This window comes from Pan troglodytes, chromosome 17 (assembly GCF_028858775.2).
Source record: "Pan troglodytes isolate AG18354 chromosome 17, NHGRI_mPanTro3-v2.0_pri, whole genome shotgun sequence".
NCBI lineage: Eukaryota > Metazoa > Chordata > Mammalia > Primates > Hominidae > Pan > Pan troglodytes.
This window is the reverse complement of record NC_072415.2, coordinates 80,334,206-80,348,074: the sequence shown is the minus strand read 5'-3', so window position 1 is coordinate 80,348,074 and position 13,869 is coordinate 80,334,206. Positions and strand designations below refer to the sequence as shown.

Here is a 13,869-nt window from a genome sequence, read left to right as displayed (position 1 = left end):
CAGCTGGCACACTTAATCTCCCAACAATTTCCCCACTCCACTGGCTCATTCCTGAAAATGTTATTTCTCATATATAAACAAACTTGTGGGGACCCCACCTTCCTCACCAGCTGCAGCCCCATCTCTCTGATTCCCTTTGCAGCAAAATGCCTTAGGAGAACTGAGTCTACTGATGCCCACGATTCCTCTCCAATCTTCTCTGACACCCACACCAAAGCCTTCTCTACCAATCATCGCACAGAGCAGCCTTTGCCTAGCGTGAGTTCACAGTCCTAATCTTAGAGGCACTGTGTGACCACTGACCACTCCTTTTCCTTTCATATCATTTTACCTCTTTGCTAAGCACACCACACTCTCACGGTCCCTCAGTCTGACTCCTTTGCTAGTTTCCCTCTGGAGTCTTAACAGGAGTGCCCCAGCACTCAAGACTTTGGTCCCCTCTTCTCCACCTGTGATTTCACTCATGCTCATGACACTGTATAGCATCGATGTGCCCTACACTCCCAAATTCTCTCTCTTCATTTACAGACCAGTTATATTCAGCTCCCTTCAGGACACTGCCACTTTGATGTCTTGCAGATATCTGAAACTTCACAAGTTCAAAACTAAACTCGGGTTGTTTCCCACCCCACCCCCACACCAGCCCCACTTGCAGGTTTAAATCTTCTCTATCCTACTTCCATTTCCGGCTACTCTACATTCTTCCAATGATCAGATCAGAACATTCAGAATCACCCTTGGCTCCTTTCTTTCTCTCATTCCTCATCCAGTATGTCATGAAATCCCAATTTCAGCTACCTCCAAAACATATGCAGAATCCAACTACTTTTTGCCACTATACTAGTCCAAGCTACCATCCTCTTTCTCCTGCATTATGGCAATACCTCCTAATAAGTTTCCTTGCTTTCTTTCCCCTGCCCCATTCTATTCTCAACAGGTCTCAGCAAACTGGGACAGATGCTGACACTCTGGCTACTACTGTAATAAGGTCCTTTATCTCTGACCCAAGAGTCTTATGTCTTCTGCCAGCATCCAACTGGTAGCTGGCTAACTGGTGAGCCTGCCTTTGAGCCTGTGTTGAAGGCAAAAATCTCAGACATTTCACACTTGTCGGCAACTGCATTCAAACATAATAAATATTTACAACTACATAAAAACAGAATTACATTTGCATAATAAATGGAATACAGTTGCTTTGACTTCTTTCAGGGCCCTTAGCTCTTACCACAGTAACCTCTAATTGAAATGCAATAGGAACACTGCATGGCTACAAAGGTAGATTAAAAAAAGTTAAATATAGCCAAATTAAGAAAAATGAACTTAAAGTTGCCAAATAATTTAAACTTAAATTAAGAATAAATTTATATTTACAACAAAAGTTCTAATAAATTTTCAAGTGATTCACTCCTACTTTATAGGCTATTGACACAAAAATATGGAGTAGCACTAGCTTAAATTTCCGGGGGGATACTAAGTGAATCTCCATATAAAATACATGATAATCTCTAAATCATGTCCAGTTCTAAAAGCTTCTGACTCAATGAAAATAAAAATATGTACAGACTTAGATATCTAACCAGCAATGAACAACTTTCCCATGAGCATTTCTAAGCATCCTTCACTGTAATTGTATTCAATGCATTCTTATTCAATTATTAAACTGAATATGAAACAAATATTCATAACGTCAATCACGTAAAAATGCTTTTTGTGTTGGCTTATAAGAATTGATTAATGAGGCTGGGCGCGGTGGCTCACACCTGTAATCCCAGCACTTTGGGAGGCTGAGGCTGGCAGGTCACTTGAGGTCAGGTGTTCGAGACTAGCCTGGCCCACATGGTGAAACTTTGTCTCTACTAAAAAAATACAAAAACTAACCAGGTGTGGTGGTGGGTGCCTGTAATCCCAGCTACTTGGGAGTCTGAGGCAGGAGAATCACCTGAACCCAGGAGACAGAGGTTGCAGTGAGTCAAGATCATGCCACTGCACTCCAGCTTGGGCGAGAGAGTGACTAAGTCTTAAGGAAAAAAAAAAAATAAAGAATTGATTAAATGACTGCACACCTCTCCTTAATTTTTTAATTCAGATTTTAACAAGTTGCATTTAAAAAGTAGTACACATATACGCCAATTCATCACTGTCTTTATACGTATACGGTCATCCCTCGGTATTCATGGGGGATTGGCTCCAGGAATAACAGAAGCTATGAATGCTCAAGTCCCTTATATAAAACGTCATAGTATTTGCATATAACCTATGTACATCCTCCCCATACTTTAAATCATCTCTAGATTATTTATAACACCTAACACAAGTGTTATATAAATGGTTATATTATTTTTTGTTGTCTTATTTGCACTTAACCAATTCAAAGAAATGTGATATAAGACATATTTCATCTTTGTCTCTAGTTCCTGGCACAGTTCCTATATCTTTGGGATTTCCTGAGATAGAAATATTTTTTATTGTTCAAAACAAGCCCCTTTCAATCACAACTGTTAATGCTAACGCTGTGATTAAAAGCAGCCCTCCTAGATGGCCTCTGGATGGGGCTGGTCACCCAGAGACCCAGTGCCTAGAGTGTGGAACTTTCAGCCCCGACCCCCCGTCCCTATCCTGAAGAGAAATGAAGAGAAAAGGAAAGGATTAGAGATTGAGTTCTACAGAAACTCTAACTACAAGATTTGGGGACCCTGCGCACACAAGGGTGAGCTGGGCAGAAGGCCACCCTAGGAGGGCACAGAAGCTCCACGTCCCCCCGTGCTTGCTCCGTGCACCTCTTCTACTGGGCTGCTGCTGAGTTGTGCCCTTAATAATAATGTTTTCCTGAGTTTTATCCAGCAAATTATCTAATCTGAGGAGGTAGTGGGAACCCCTGATTTGTAGCCAGTCGGTCAGAAGTATGAGAGGCCTGGGACTTGTGACTGGCATCTGAGGACGGGGCAGTCTTATGGGACTCAGCCCGTTGCCTGTGGGGACTGTACTTACTCTGGGTAGGGTCTGAATTCACTGAAATGTTGGACTCAGTTTTCTTTTTTTGTTTTTAAGACGGAGGGTCGCTCTTGTTGCCCAGGCTGGAGTGCAATGGCATGATCTTGGCTCGCTGCAAGCTCCGCCCCCCGGGTTCAAGCGATTCTCCTTCCAGCCTCCCAAGTAGCTGGGATTACAGCATGTGCCACCGTGCCTGGCTAATTTTTGTATTTTTAGTAGACACGGGGTTTTGCCACGTTGGTCAGGCTGGTCTCGAACTCCTGACCTCAAGTGATCCACCCACCTCGGCCTCCCAAAGTATTGGGATTACAGGTGTGAGCCACCGCACCCAGCCTGGACACTCAGTTTCCACACTGAAGAAGTGGTTGTTGGTGTTGGAAACACATCACAAGAAATAAATCAGCCTTTTATCTTTACCACTGTGTGTATCAGGCCTGAGACTCCTATGAAATAACTATGACACTTTTCAACAAATTAATATAGGTATCTTAACTCTAAATCAGTGGAGACCTGGGCAACATTGATAATGGAAATCATTTGCACACTGAAAAGACAGCACCGCAACTTACTACTAGTAAGATCCTTAATGATGTCCACATCTGCAACCTTATTGACTAAGGTATAGTTACAGTTGGTGGCTTAGAAACAGCTATTGTAATACTTTCTGATATATATATAATACATCCTGACCTCCAGAATGATAAATGTAAAATACTATCTTATATATAGTTATTTTAATACCATTCACCTATATATGATCATAGCTGACAATGACAAATTAAAAAACAATTATTTAACATTTTAATGTAAACAAAATTATTTTAACTAAAAATATAGCAAATTCCCTAAAAATCTCACCACATTAATTGTCTATGAAAAAGAATGACCTCATGAATTATAAACTACCAAGTAGGTAAGATTCTTTCAGAATTTGACAAATTATGAACAAAGATGTTTTGTTTTTATTCTGTACTGTAGCAAAGTGTTTTAATAGTTTCTTCATTGCTTTTTTTAAGATCAAAAGTAATTTGTTTATATATTAAAATATCTTAAATGTAATGAACTACTAAAGCAAAAATATCTAACTTGTGAAAGGCAACATGCATGTAAAACTAACTGAAAAATAACACAACTGTTATGACTGCTCTCAGAGCCTTCAGATCAACACAAAAGCTCTAATTTAAAGAGCAATTTGCCCATTATTCAAATGCTTTCACATAGAACATACAAGATTTTGTCATTCAATTTGCAGTAGAGAATTTGAGTTTTCAGTTAAAATAATCTTTTCCCCATTTCTAAAGTACATCCAAATGAAGAACGGAGTTTTAAATAGCAGATTTGGGGAACAAAAAGTAATCCACATGAAATTTGTTATTAAATGTACATTAAGAGCCAACATAAACTTCATTCATTGATCATTAGCGCTGAAGGGAATCTTGGAAAGCAATAATTATTCAATTTAATAATATATCCCTATTAAGCAAATAATATAAAAATCTTACAAAATGAAAAGATTACTTGTATTATAAAACAATAATCTGATTGCCAAAAGTAACCATTTATTGTGGGTTCCCAAAGATGCGATCTCTTGATGCTTTTAAAATAGTCCAAATTAAAATAATTATGTTACCACCCACTACAGATCAGCAGGCATTTCATCGACTAAGTTAATTGAACTCAGTGACACAGATGTGGCTTCATGAGAGCACTAACTGAAAACACTACCCTTATTTAAAGAAAAAAATAGATCTGGTTTTCCCCAAAAACGAAGGGTTTAATATTCACTGATGCTAGCAAAACAAACAAAAACTGTTTAAAACAAGGAAAAAAAAACCCTCCTGATTAAACATACACTTCTTTATCTCCATCATTCCCCAAAAACAGGAACGAAGAAAATCACAAAGCGAATTATGGCAGATGACAACAGTGTTAAGTGGCTAAAACAAACTGGAGTAAACCAAAATCTAAGACTGCTGGAAAGGAAGACAACGAAAAACCAGCCTGAGAAAAGGTTTCACAAATCTGAACTGAGAGGCGGATGCTATTTGTTTAAAAAAGAGGGGGTGAGGAGAACAGTTAGAAAACAAAACTCCCACAGCCAAAAAGTAAACATTCAATAAAAGAAAAATTGAGGGAACTCCCCTCCAAAGAAGAACAACAACAACAACAACAAACTGACAAGAAAAATGGAGAAAAAAGCTAAGAAAATAAGTAGACGGATTTAGGAGTTCCTATGTCCAATGAAGAAGAGCTTAAGACAGAAAAAAAAAAAAAGAAAGAAAATGAGAAAATGAAAGGGAAGAAATTATAAAAGTCATTTTAATAGTTTTCCTAGAGCTGAAAAACACAAGTTTATAGACTGAAAAGCTCTGTGGAATGCTCAGCACATCCAAAGTAGAAAAGAACAATCACCAGACCCACCATGGTAAAATGTTAGTATTTAGGCAATGACACAAAAGTCCCCCAAAAGCTTCCAGGGGGAAAAGAAATGGCTTACAACTGCCTGGGAAACTGGCGGCATGTGACTTAACAGTAACACTGAAAACCGGACGACAACGGAGCAATGCCTGCAATATTCCAAGAGGAAACACACTTACAACTATGACCCCCACTGACAGTTCAATGACTCTCCTTGTGCCCTTGCACGCGTCTGGAATTCTTGCAGGGACTAGGCCTGGTTCTGGCCTATGGTGACCAGCGTGCGACCTGCAGATACACCCACATCCGCCATGGGGACAACAGACAGGAACTGTAGGTGAAAGCAGTTTGGACCCAAAGGAAGAGGCCAAGGGAGGCGGCGTCCACAGCAGACTTTGTGAAAGCAAGACACAGACCTCTATTCATGCACTGAGATTTCAGAGTTAATTTGTCACTGCCAAATAACTTATTTGATCTGAACTAAAATATTAACCTGAAATTTTATACACAGCCAGGCATACACCAAATACTTAGAACACAGACATTTTCTGACACACAAGGCTCAAAAAAAAAGTATCATCTTCCCCATCACCTTTCACAGGAAGTCACTAGGAGGATGAGCTTCATCATATCAAGGAGGTAAACTAAGGAACTGAAAACAAGGAACCCCACTTGGGAAGGAGAAAAGAATTTCTAAGTTGACGGTAGAGGCTCCTGTGATTCGTGCTGTTTTAGATACTGTTCCTGCCTTCTGTATCTTTCTCCAATCAAACACACGTCACCCTGCAAGAGCCAGCTCAACTCTAACATCCTCCAGGAAGACACAAATCCAAATTCCCCAGTTCCCAGGATTAAATTAAAACCTTAAGCATCAACAGCAAGAAGGGCTGCCTACACCAGAGTCCACTCTGAAATCGACTACTAATGTGGTGTGTGACTCTGGGCAGATGCCACCCTGCGTAGACCCAATTTCCTCATCTGCGCAAGGACGAAGATAATCTATCATCAGAGCAGTTCCTTCCAGCTCTAAAATGCAGTAATTCTGCTGCAAATGTATAAAATCACTAAAATCCTACTGAAATTCTCTGCACTGGTATTTGCTTACATTTTCTGCCAGTCTGTGATATTTGGCAATAATGTTATTTCCTAAATATGTCACTTTTCTTTTTTAACTTTAAAAGCAATGTCAACAAACAAAAATGACTATTGTCTGAGGGATGGTAATACATTACTGAAAACCAAAATTAAGCTTTAAAAACAAACACCATTATTATACACATCACAACAAACTTTAAACAAGTAACATACAGATACAGTAAAAATCTACCAGTAAGAATTCATCTGACTTTCAAAGCATGCTAACCCAGCTGCTTCAACCATCTAGCATATTATTGATATGGTCAGAACAATGTGTACCACAAAAATCACTGTAAGTGCCACCATAAACAGCACCAAATAATCGGCTACCCAGAGCGCTGGGTAAAAATACCTTGTCTAAAGATTAACACTGAACTATTGAAATTGTTTTTGATGGAAATCTTATCTAATAGGAGCCATACATTCCTGTCTTCAAAAAGGTATTTTAAGCGCAAGTGTGTATATTAAGTATAATCTCAGACTGTCACAAACTGCTGTATATAAATGGATGCCTCTCCAGATGACCAAATTTATCTGCTGGAAAATTTCAGGATGGCATAATGACACCATTAGGACTTACTGATGTTCAGATTACTGCCTGCCTTCCAGGCCTTCAGATATATCCTGTCTTCTTTCTTTTCTTCTCTATACTCAAGAGTCCGATGCTATGGAAAATAAGATAATCATCACTCCCCAGTCTCCAAGTGTGATGCCCTTTTAACAATTTTAGAAAGTATTTTAGTGTGTTCGCTGTTAGGAGTGATAAAACAGTATCAGAACAAACATAATCAGAGCAGAAGGCTCTGCAGAGAAGGCAAGTGCGGCATCTTTTTTGTTCTCGGTCTCCCACCAATGAACTGCAATGACCCCACAGCCAGGTCAGGCAATTGCTGCTAACACTGTGACCACCTGTAATCCTTACCAGTCTAGCAGCTTGCACTAGCAATCCTTCTGAAGGTGCCCATTCACTTACTGCTTTCATTTCCATTTCTCTTGCTCCTTTGGTCTCAAACCCTTTTCCCACATTAGGCTTCCTTAACAAAAACACTCAAGTCTAACACAGGTGTGGCTGATTAATCAGAATACTACTTTTGACTAGTCAGATTATGTTTTAAATTAATAGTAATAATTACTTTAAATAGGAATTATTACCATTGTTATATATTATAAAAGAGGGGGTGAGGAGAACAGTTAGAAAACAAAACTCCCACAGCCAAAAAGTAAACATCCAATAAAAGAAAAATCGAGGGAACTCCCCTCCAAAGAACAACAACAAAAAAAACTGACAAGAAAAACGGACTCCTACTCAGTGGCCAGGCCCCCTGGGATGTGTCAGGGACACAGAAAAGAATTAATAGTAATAATATTAATAGTAATAATTACTTTAAATAGGAATTATTACTATTACTTTAAAACATAATCTGACTAGTCAAAAGCAGTCAGATAAAGGAGTAGAATACTAAAGTATTAGCACTTGTTATATTTCAGGCACTTAATACACTAACATGCATTATCTCATTCCATTTTCTTTCTTTTTTTTTTTTTTTTAAACGGAGTCTCGCTCTGTTGCCCAGGCTGGAGTGCAGTGGCACAATCTCGGCTCACCACAACCTCCACCTCCCAGGTTCAAGCAATTCTCCTGTCTCAGCCTCCCGAGTAGCTGGGACTACAGGTGTGTGCCACCATGCCCAGCTAATTTTTGTATTTTTAGTAGAGACGGGGTTTCACTACGTTGGCCAGGCTGGTCTCGAACTCCTGACCTCCTGCTCCACCCGCCTCAGCCCCGCAAAGCGGTGGGATTACAGGCGCGAGCCACCGCGCCCGGCTATCTCATTCCATTATGACACCAGCTCTGAGAGAAACATCATCATTATTATATACGCAAAGGAACAAAAACCTAAGTTTTTTTTTTGTTTTAATCTACCCTATAAAATTGAAGTGCTGAAATTCAAACCTAGATCTGCATCCCCACGAGAGACTGTCTTCCTTAGTTAGCATGGAGGGCTTCTAAGTCTCTGGCTTTTCTAATTCCAAAGGAGTTTTTCCTTCTGGCTTAATTCTACACCAGAAAACTGAGGATACCAGGAGGTTTCAGATAACTGAGGTTTCACTTTACTAAGCTATGTAAGCAGGAGAAATGGGTTTTGGGATGGTGACTTTCTATACACTATACATGACTATACTTCCAGAAGTGAAAGAGATCTGGGCGTCTACACTGCCAGTCAGTCTGGTACTTGAGTCACTCAGACACACATCATAGCTCTACAGGCAGTGACAGTTGTCTCTCTGTGGGGCTGTTGGGGCCATGTAATGATAAGGACTTTGGTTTTATTAGTGCTATGATTTACTCAGCCAGGCAAGCAGACCAGCTCAGAAAAGGACAAACGACATGAAATACCAACAACTTTCTAACATGTACACAGCACGTCTCTGCCTTTAAGGTGTAGATAACAACATGAAAACCGCAAGTACTTTCTGTATACCCACACCCCTCCTACTCAGTGGCCAGGCCCCCTGGGATGTGTCAGGGACACAGAAAAGAAGGACCACAGTAGACATTCTGCCCTCATAGAACTTATTTGGGGGGGGGGGGGGGAGGCGGGGGAACAGCAGAAACAAGTAAACAAAGTAATTACAGACAATAATAGAGGTTATGAAGGAACCACACAAGTCAATTACTTGGGATTACTGAAGGAGCCGTAAGGTAGTCAAGGAAGTCTTCTCTGAGGTGGTGATGCTCTGAGGTGGTGCCACTGGCATTAAGATCTGAGAATGAACCAACCACAGGAGCCACCGAAGGACACTGTAGGCAAACAGAACTACTGTGTCAAAGGTGGCGGAGCAGGAAGCAGCTTAGATTGTTGAGGAACGGAAAGGCTAGGGCAGAACCCTGGTAAGGCAGAGATGGTTGCTCAAGATGAGAATTAGGGAGAAATGAAAACACATTTCAGAACTAGGCAGAAATGTTATAGTCGATGAGGAAGAGTTTGGATCTTTGGCTGGGCACAGTGGCTCATGCCTGCAATCCCAACACTTTGGGAGGCAAAGGTGGGAGGATCACTTGAGCCCATGATTTCAAGACCAACTGGGCAACATAAGGAGACCCCATCTCTACCAAAAATTAAAAAAAATCAGCTGGGCATGGTGGCATGCACTTGTGGTCCCAACAACTGGCGGAGGGGGTGCTGAGGCAAGAAGATCGCTTGAGCCTGGGAGGTTGAGGCTGCAGTGAGTCCTAACCGTGCCACTGCACTCCAGCCTGGGCAACCAGAGCGAGATCCCCGTCTCAAAACAAAACAAGAGTTTGGATGTTACCATAAATACATATTCATTATAACTGTGAGATAAATTACTGTCCCCACTTTAGCCCCAGATAAGACTCAGAGGGCATACAGAACGTGTTCAACGTGACAGAGCGGGTAAATGGATGCCCCAACATGTCCAGAGTGTGCAAGGTGAGAACTGAAATCTTACGTGACTTTATCTAAGTATGTCTGTTCTCGAAACATCAAGACCAACGACCACCTAAAAACAACTGCCCCAACGAAGTAAAATGTAAGGTTTGTATGGGTGGGTAAAGACCTGAAATCAGTTTAAGTAAACTGTGTCCTCAGTCCTAAAGCCATCACGACTTACTAGCTAAACCAACACGCCAAACAGCATAATAAATTACCCATAAAAACATTAATGACAATTTCACTTCAAAACAATATCAAACACATCTTACGTTGTTCCTCTTTTAACAGCTGAACAATTATTTCTATCAATCTAGCCATATAAGAAAGTTTCTCATTTTTATGACATATACTAGTATTTGGAATTTCTCCCTTGTAAAATGAATAATTTTACAAAAGTACTTCGGCACCACAGATGTAAATATAATTTCCAGAATTGGAAGAGGTCATGAGTGCATATTTTTAAGAGAATAACAATAATTGAGTCCCAATAAGCCCATGATAAATTGAAAATATCTTAAAGTCAAAACTCACAGTGGGTTTATCTGGATGTAAGTCGAAGTGCATACTAAATGTGTATCGTTTTTGCTCCATCAAAAAGTCAAAAAGTCCAAAATTGGGGACCATCTATATGTTTGGACTTTTAAATAAGATCACACCTCTATGAGCAAAATAAAAGATATGATCAATAACCCAAAAGTTTCCTGAAAACTGGCCATAATGGAGAAAACTAGCAAGATTTTTCTCTAAGGAGTGTAGTTACACAAGAAGGCTTAAGAGGACACTTGCAGGCTGGGTGTGGTGGTTCGTGCCTGTAATCCCAGGGCTTTGGGAGGCTGAGGTGAGAGGATCTTGAGGCCTAGAGTTTGAGACCAGCCTCGGCAACACAGCAAGACCCCACCTCTCCAAAAAACAATCAGCCAGGTGTGGTGGCACATGTCTGTGGTCCAAGCTACTCAGGAGGCTGAGGGAGGTGGATCACTTGAGCCCAGGAGTTCAAGGCTGCAGTGAGCCATGATTGCACCACTGCACTCCACTCTGGGTGACAGAGGAAAAACAAAAAAGAAGATACTTGCTTTCTGTTTCCTAAAAAAAAAGGGGGGCCATTAAAAAGAACACCTTTTCCAGTTCTAATGCAAGAATGAAGAAAAACACTGGAAGGCAAAATGACTAGAAACCCAGTCAGTACAGCACCATTTTCCACCCTACGCCCAGTCAATGGCTCTCAAATTCCTTCCCTGCCACTCCCTGCGGGGGGGGGGGGGGGGGGGGGGGCCACCAAGAGAGGGGGTCATGGGATGACCCGAGGGTGTGCGCTTGGGTGGGAGGCCCTGCTGAAGAGAAAGGGGCAAGACTACCAATTTAGAGGGTAATTTAGAAGATAACGATAAAGGTAAGAGAGAAACAGTGTTTCAAAAGAGATGCTGAATGGAGTTCTAAAAAAGTATAGATTCGGGTGAATACCTGGCTGACCCTTACCCAGGCACAAGCGGAAAACTCTGGCCAAACTCCAGATAGAAGTTCTTCTAGGAATCCTTATCAAATCCACTGTCCACGAACCAGGTTCCTCCAAGGCACCAAGGCAGGCTTAGGGAGGGTGTTTGAACAAAAGGGTTAAGGCCACATATTTAATTTAGAGCTGAATGGATCCTAGACCTTACCATATCCACGCGTGCACAAAACCCACTAGGAGGAGAAATTAGAAAGCCCACGGAAAAGTATTACAGACTTTTTTTCCGGTTTTTGTGAAACCTGGTGAGCAATGCCATTCGTGTTTTTAAGTAAGGCTGTCCACAGCATTAAATATTACAATTAAGATTCGTTCATTCAAGTAAGCTAAATGGATTTAATGTTGTGGTAGTTGGTTAAAAACACGTCAAGATAAATCGCTACCTTCAGTGGTTGAGAAGATGTCAGATATTTTATCTTGAAGTAGAACGTTTACTTTTGTTTGATTCCAAATGTATCTTTATCCCAAGGAACACAGTAAATTTAAAATGTCTCTGGGAGACGTTCAGTGTGTACTTCACGTTATTTCTGTCATTGCTGTGTTCTCTGTCCTCATGCACAGTGCATGCTGCCTTATCCGGGCAGACGTTGCAGAAACATTTGTTGAAATGAATTCAACATTATTTATTTTGCTACCGGAAGACTGAGTCCCGCCACATATTCCCACCTGGCCCTTCATTCCAAACAGTGGGGATGGGAACCCCAATTTCACATTCCAACTGAACGTTAAGTTGGCACACACACTACTGCACACATCCCAAGTTTTGTGCCAGGATCTGCCCCTGAGAAACGTCCATAATTCTGCTCCGTGAGCCACAAGGGTGTACCTGAAGTTGCCAACTCCAGAAGCAAACTGAAAATTCAGGCCCGTGTCGGTCCCAGGAGCGGTTTAAATTCCACAATCGTCCCGTCCCTACACCCGGGTGAGTGCGCGGCCGGCCGGCGGCACCTTCAGCCGCAGAGCAGCCCCGGCCTGCACCTCCACCAGCGCCGGCGCGACCTCGCGGTGGGGCGGGGGCGTCCCCGAGTCCCAGCGCCGCGCCCCAGGCCCGCCCTCGCGCCTGCGGCCTCGCCGCGCCCCGACCCCGAGCCCGAGCCCGAGCCCGAGCCCGCGGAGGTCCGAGGAGGGACCCGGCCGGGGCGCAGAGCCGCGCAGGCCCCGCGCCGCTGCCCAGGCCTCGCGGAGCCCCGGCCTCTCCCCGGCGAGCTGCGGGCAACAAAGGCGGCGGCCCAGGCCGGCGCGCCGCGGCCGAAGAGGCCGAGGGGTCGAGAAGAGCCGCCCGCGGCCGCGCAGGCCTCGGCCCTTCAGGGGCCGCCGCGCCCCGGCCCCGGCTCCCCGGTTTCCGCGTCCCCGCTCCCGGGACTGGCCCCGGCCCCCGTTCCCCGGCCCTGGCCCCCGCCCGCGCACCCGCCGAGACGGCGCAGGGCCTCGCGCTGACCCAGACCCGCCGCTGCAGCCCCGCGCCCGGCGGCCTCCCTGGCCCGGCCCGCGCCGGATCCGCCCCCTGCACTCCGAGGCGAAAACCAGCCCCGCGGACGGTGCCCCGGACCGCGGGCGAGCCGGAGGCGGACGGCGAAGCCCTGCCCCTGCCTCCCGCCCGAGCTCCCCGGACGCTTACCCGGAGGCGGCCCGGCTCCGCTTCCTCGCCCAGCGCCGGCGCGACTGCCGCGCTCGCCTTCTCCTCTCGGCAACTCCTCCTCCCGCCTCCTTCCTCCTCCTCCTCCAGGAGGGGCGCGCGGCCGCGGCGCCTCGGCCCGAGCGCGGAGCGGGTGCGGAGGAGCCGAGCGGGCCGCCCCGCGCCCACTACTCGGGCCCGCGGCGCAGGCGGGGCGTCGGGGCGCGCGGGGCTGAGGCCGGGGGCCGCGCGGGGCGGGGCGGGGCGGGGCGGGGCGGGGCGGGGGCCGGGCACTAAGTGGGGGTTCCGAGGGGAGGGGCGCCGGGTCGGGGTCGTGGGGCGGACGGAGCGCGGAGCCCTGATCCCTTCCCCCACCCCCGCGCCCCTCCGCTGGTGCCTGCAGGCGGCCGCTCCTCCCGCCCCCAGAGTCCCTGTCCTGGTTTTTCCTTTGGTGCTTTCCCTCTGGCGGGGGTGGCCCCGGCTAACGCGGAGAGGAAAGTCTCCTCGGCCCCCGGCCCCGCGGATTTGGCGGCTGCGGTCCCTGTCCCCCTGTGGCGGGCGGTCGGACCCCCGCACTGCCCAGGTCCGCTGGGCTCGCGCGGGGACCCCGGCCTCGTCCCCGCAGGGAGGGGACCCCAGGACAGACGCGCGCGCACGCTGTGCAGAGCCACAAGTGGGGAAACCCTCCCCACACCTCGACTAAATTGTGAAAAATGCTTTTTAAAAAACCAAACATTCCTTGT

General features: G+C 44.9%; 1 protein-coding gene across 4 annotated transcripts in view; it reads right to left on the bottom strand.

Annotated features, from left to right (window-relative positions):
- Window positions 1-13,368, bottom strand: part of SOCS6 (suppressor of cytokine signaling 6) — a 43,339-nt gene extending 29,971 nt beyond the window's left edge. The window contains exons 1-2 of one of the 4 annotated variants that reach the window (XM_016933877.4): window positions 13,130-13,337; window positions 11,481-11,588 (exon numbers count right to left, since the gene is read on the bottom strand). The gene's annotated coding sequence lies outside the window, so the exon portion shown is untranslated. Of the gene's footprint in view, window positions 1-11,480; window positions 11,589-12,337; window positions 12,517-13,129 lie in introns of those variants that run through there. The other 3 variants (XM_001151286.7, XM_063795855.1, XM_054672157.2) reach the window with 3 other exon arrangements.
- Between the last annotated feature and the right edge of the window lie 501 nt (window positions 13,369-13,869).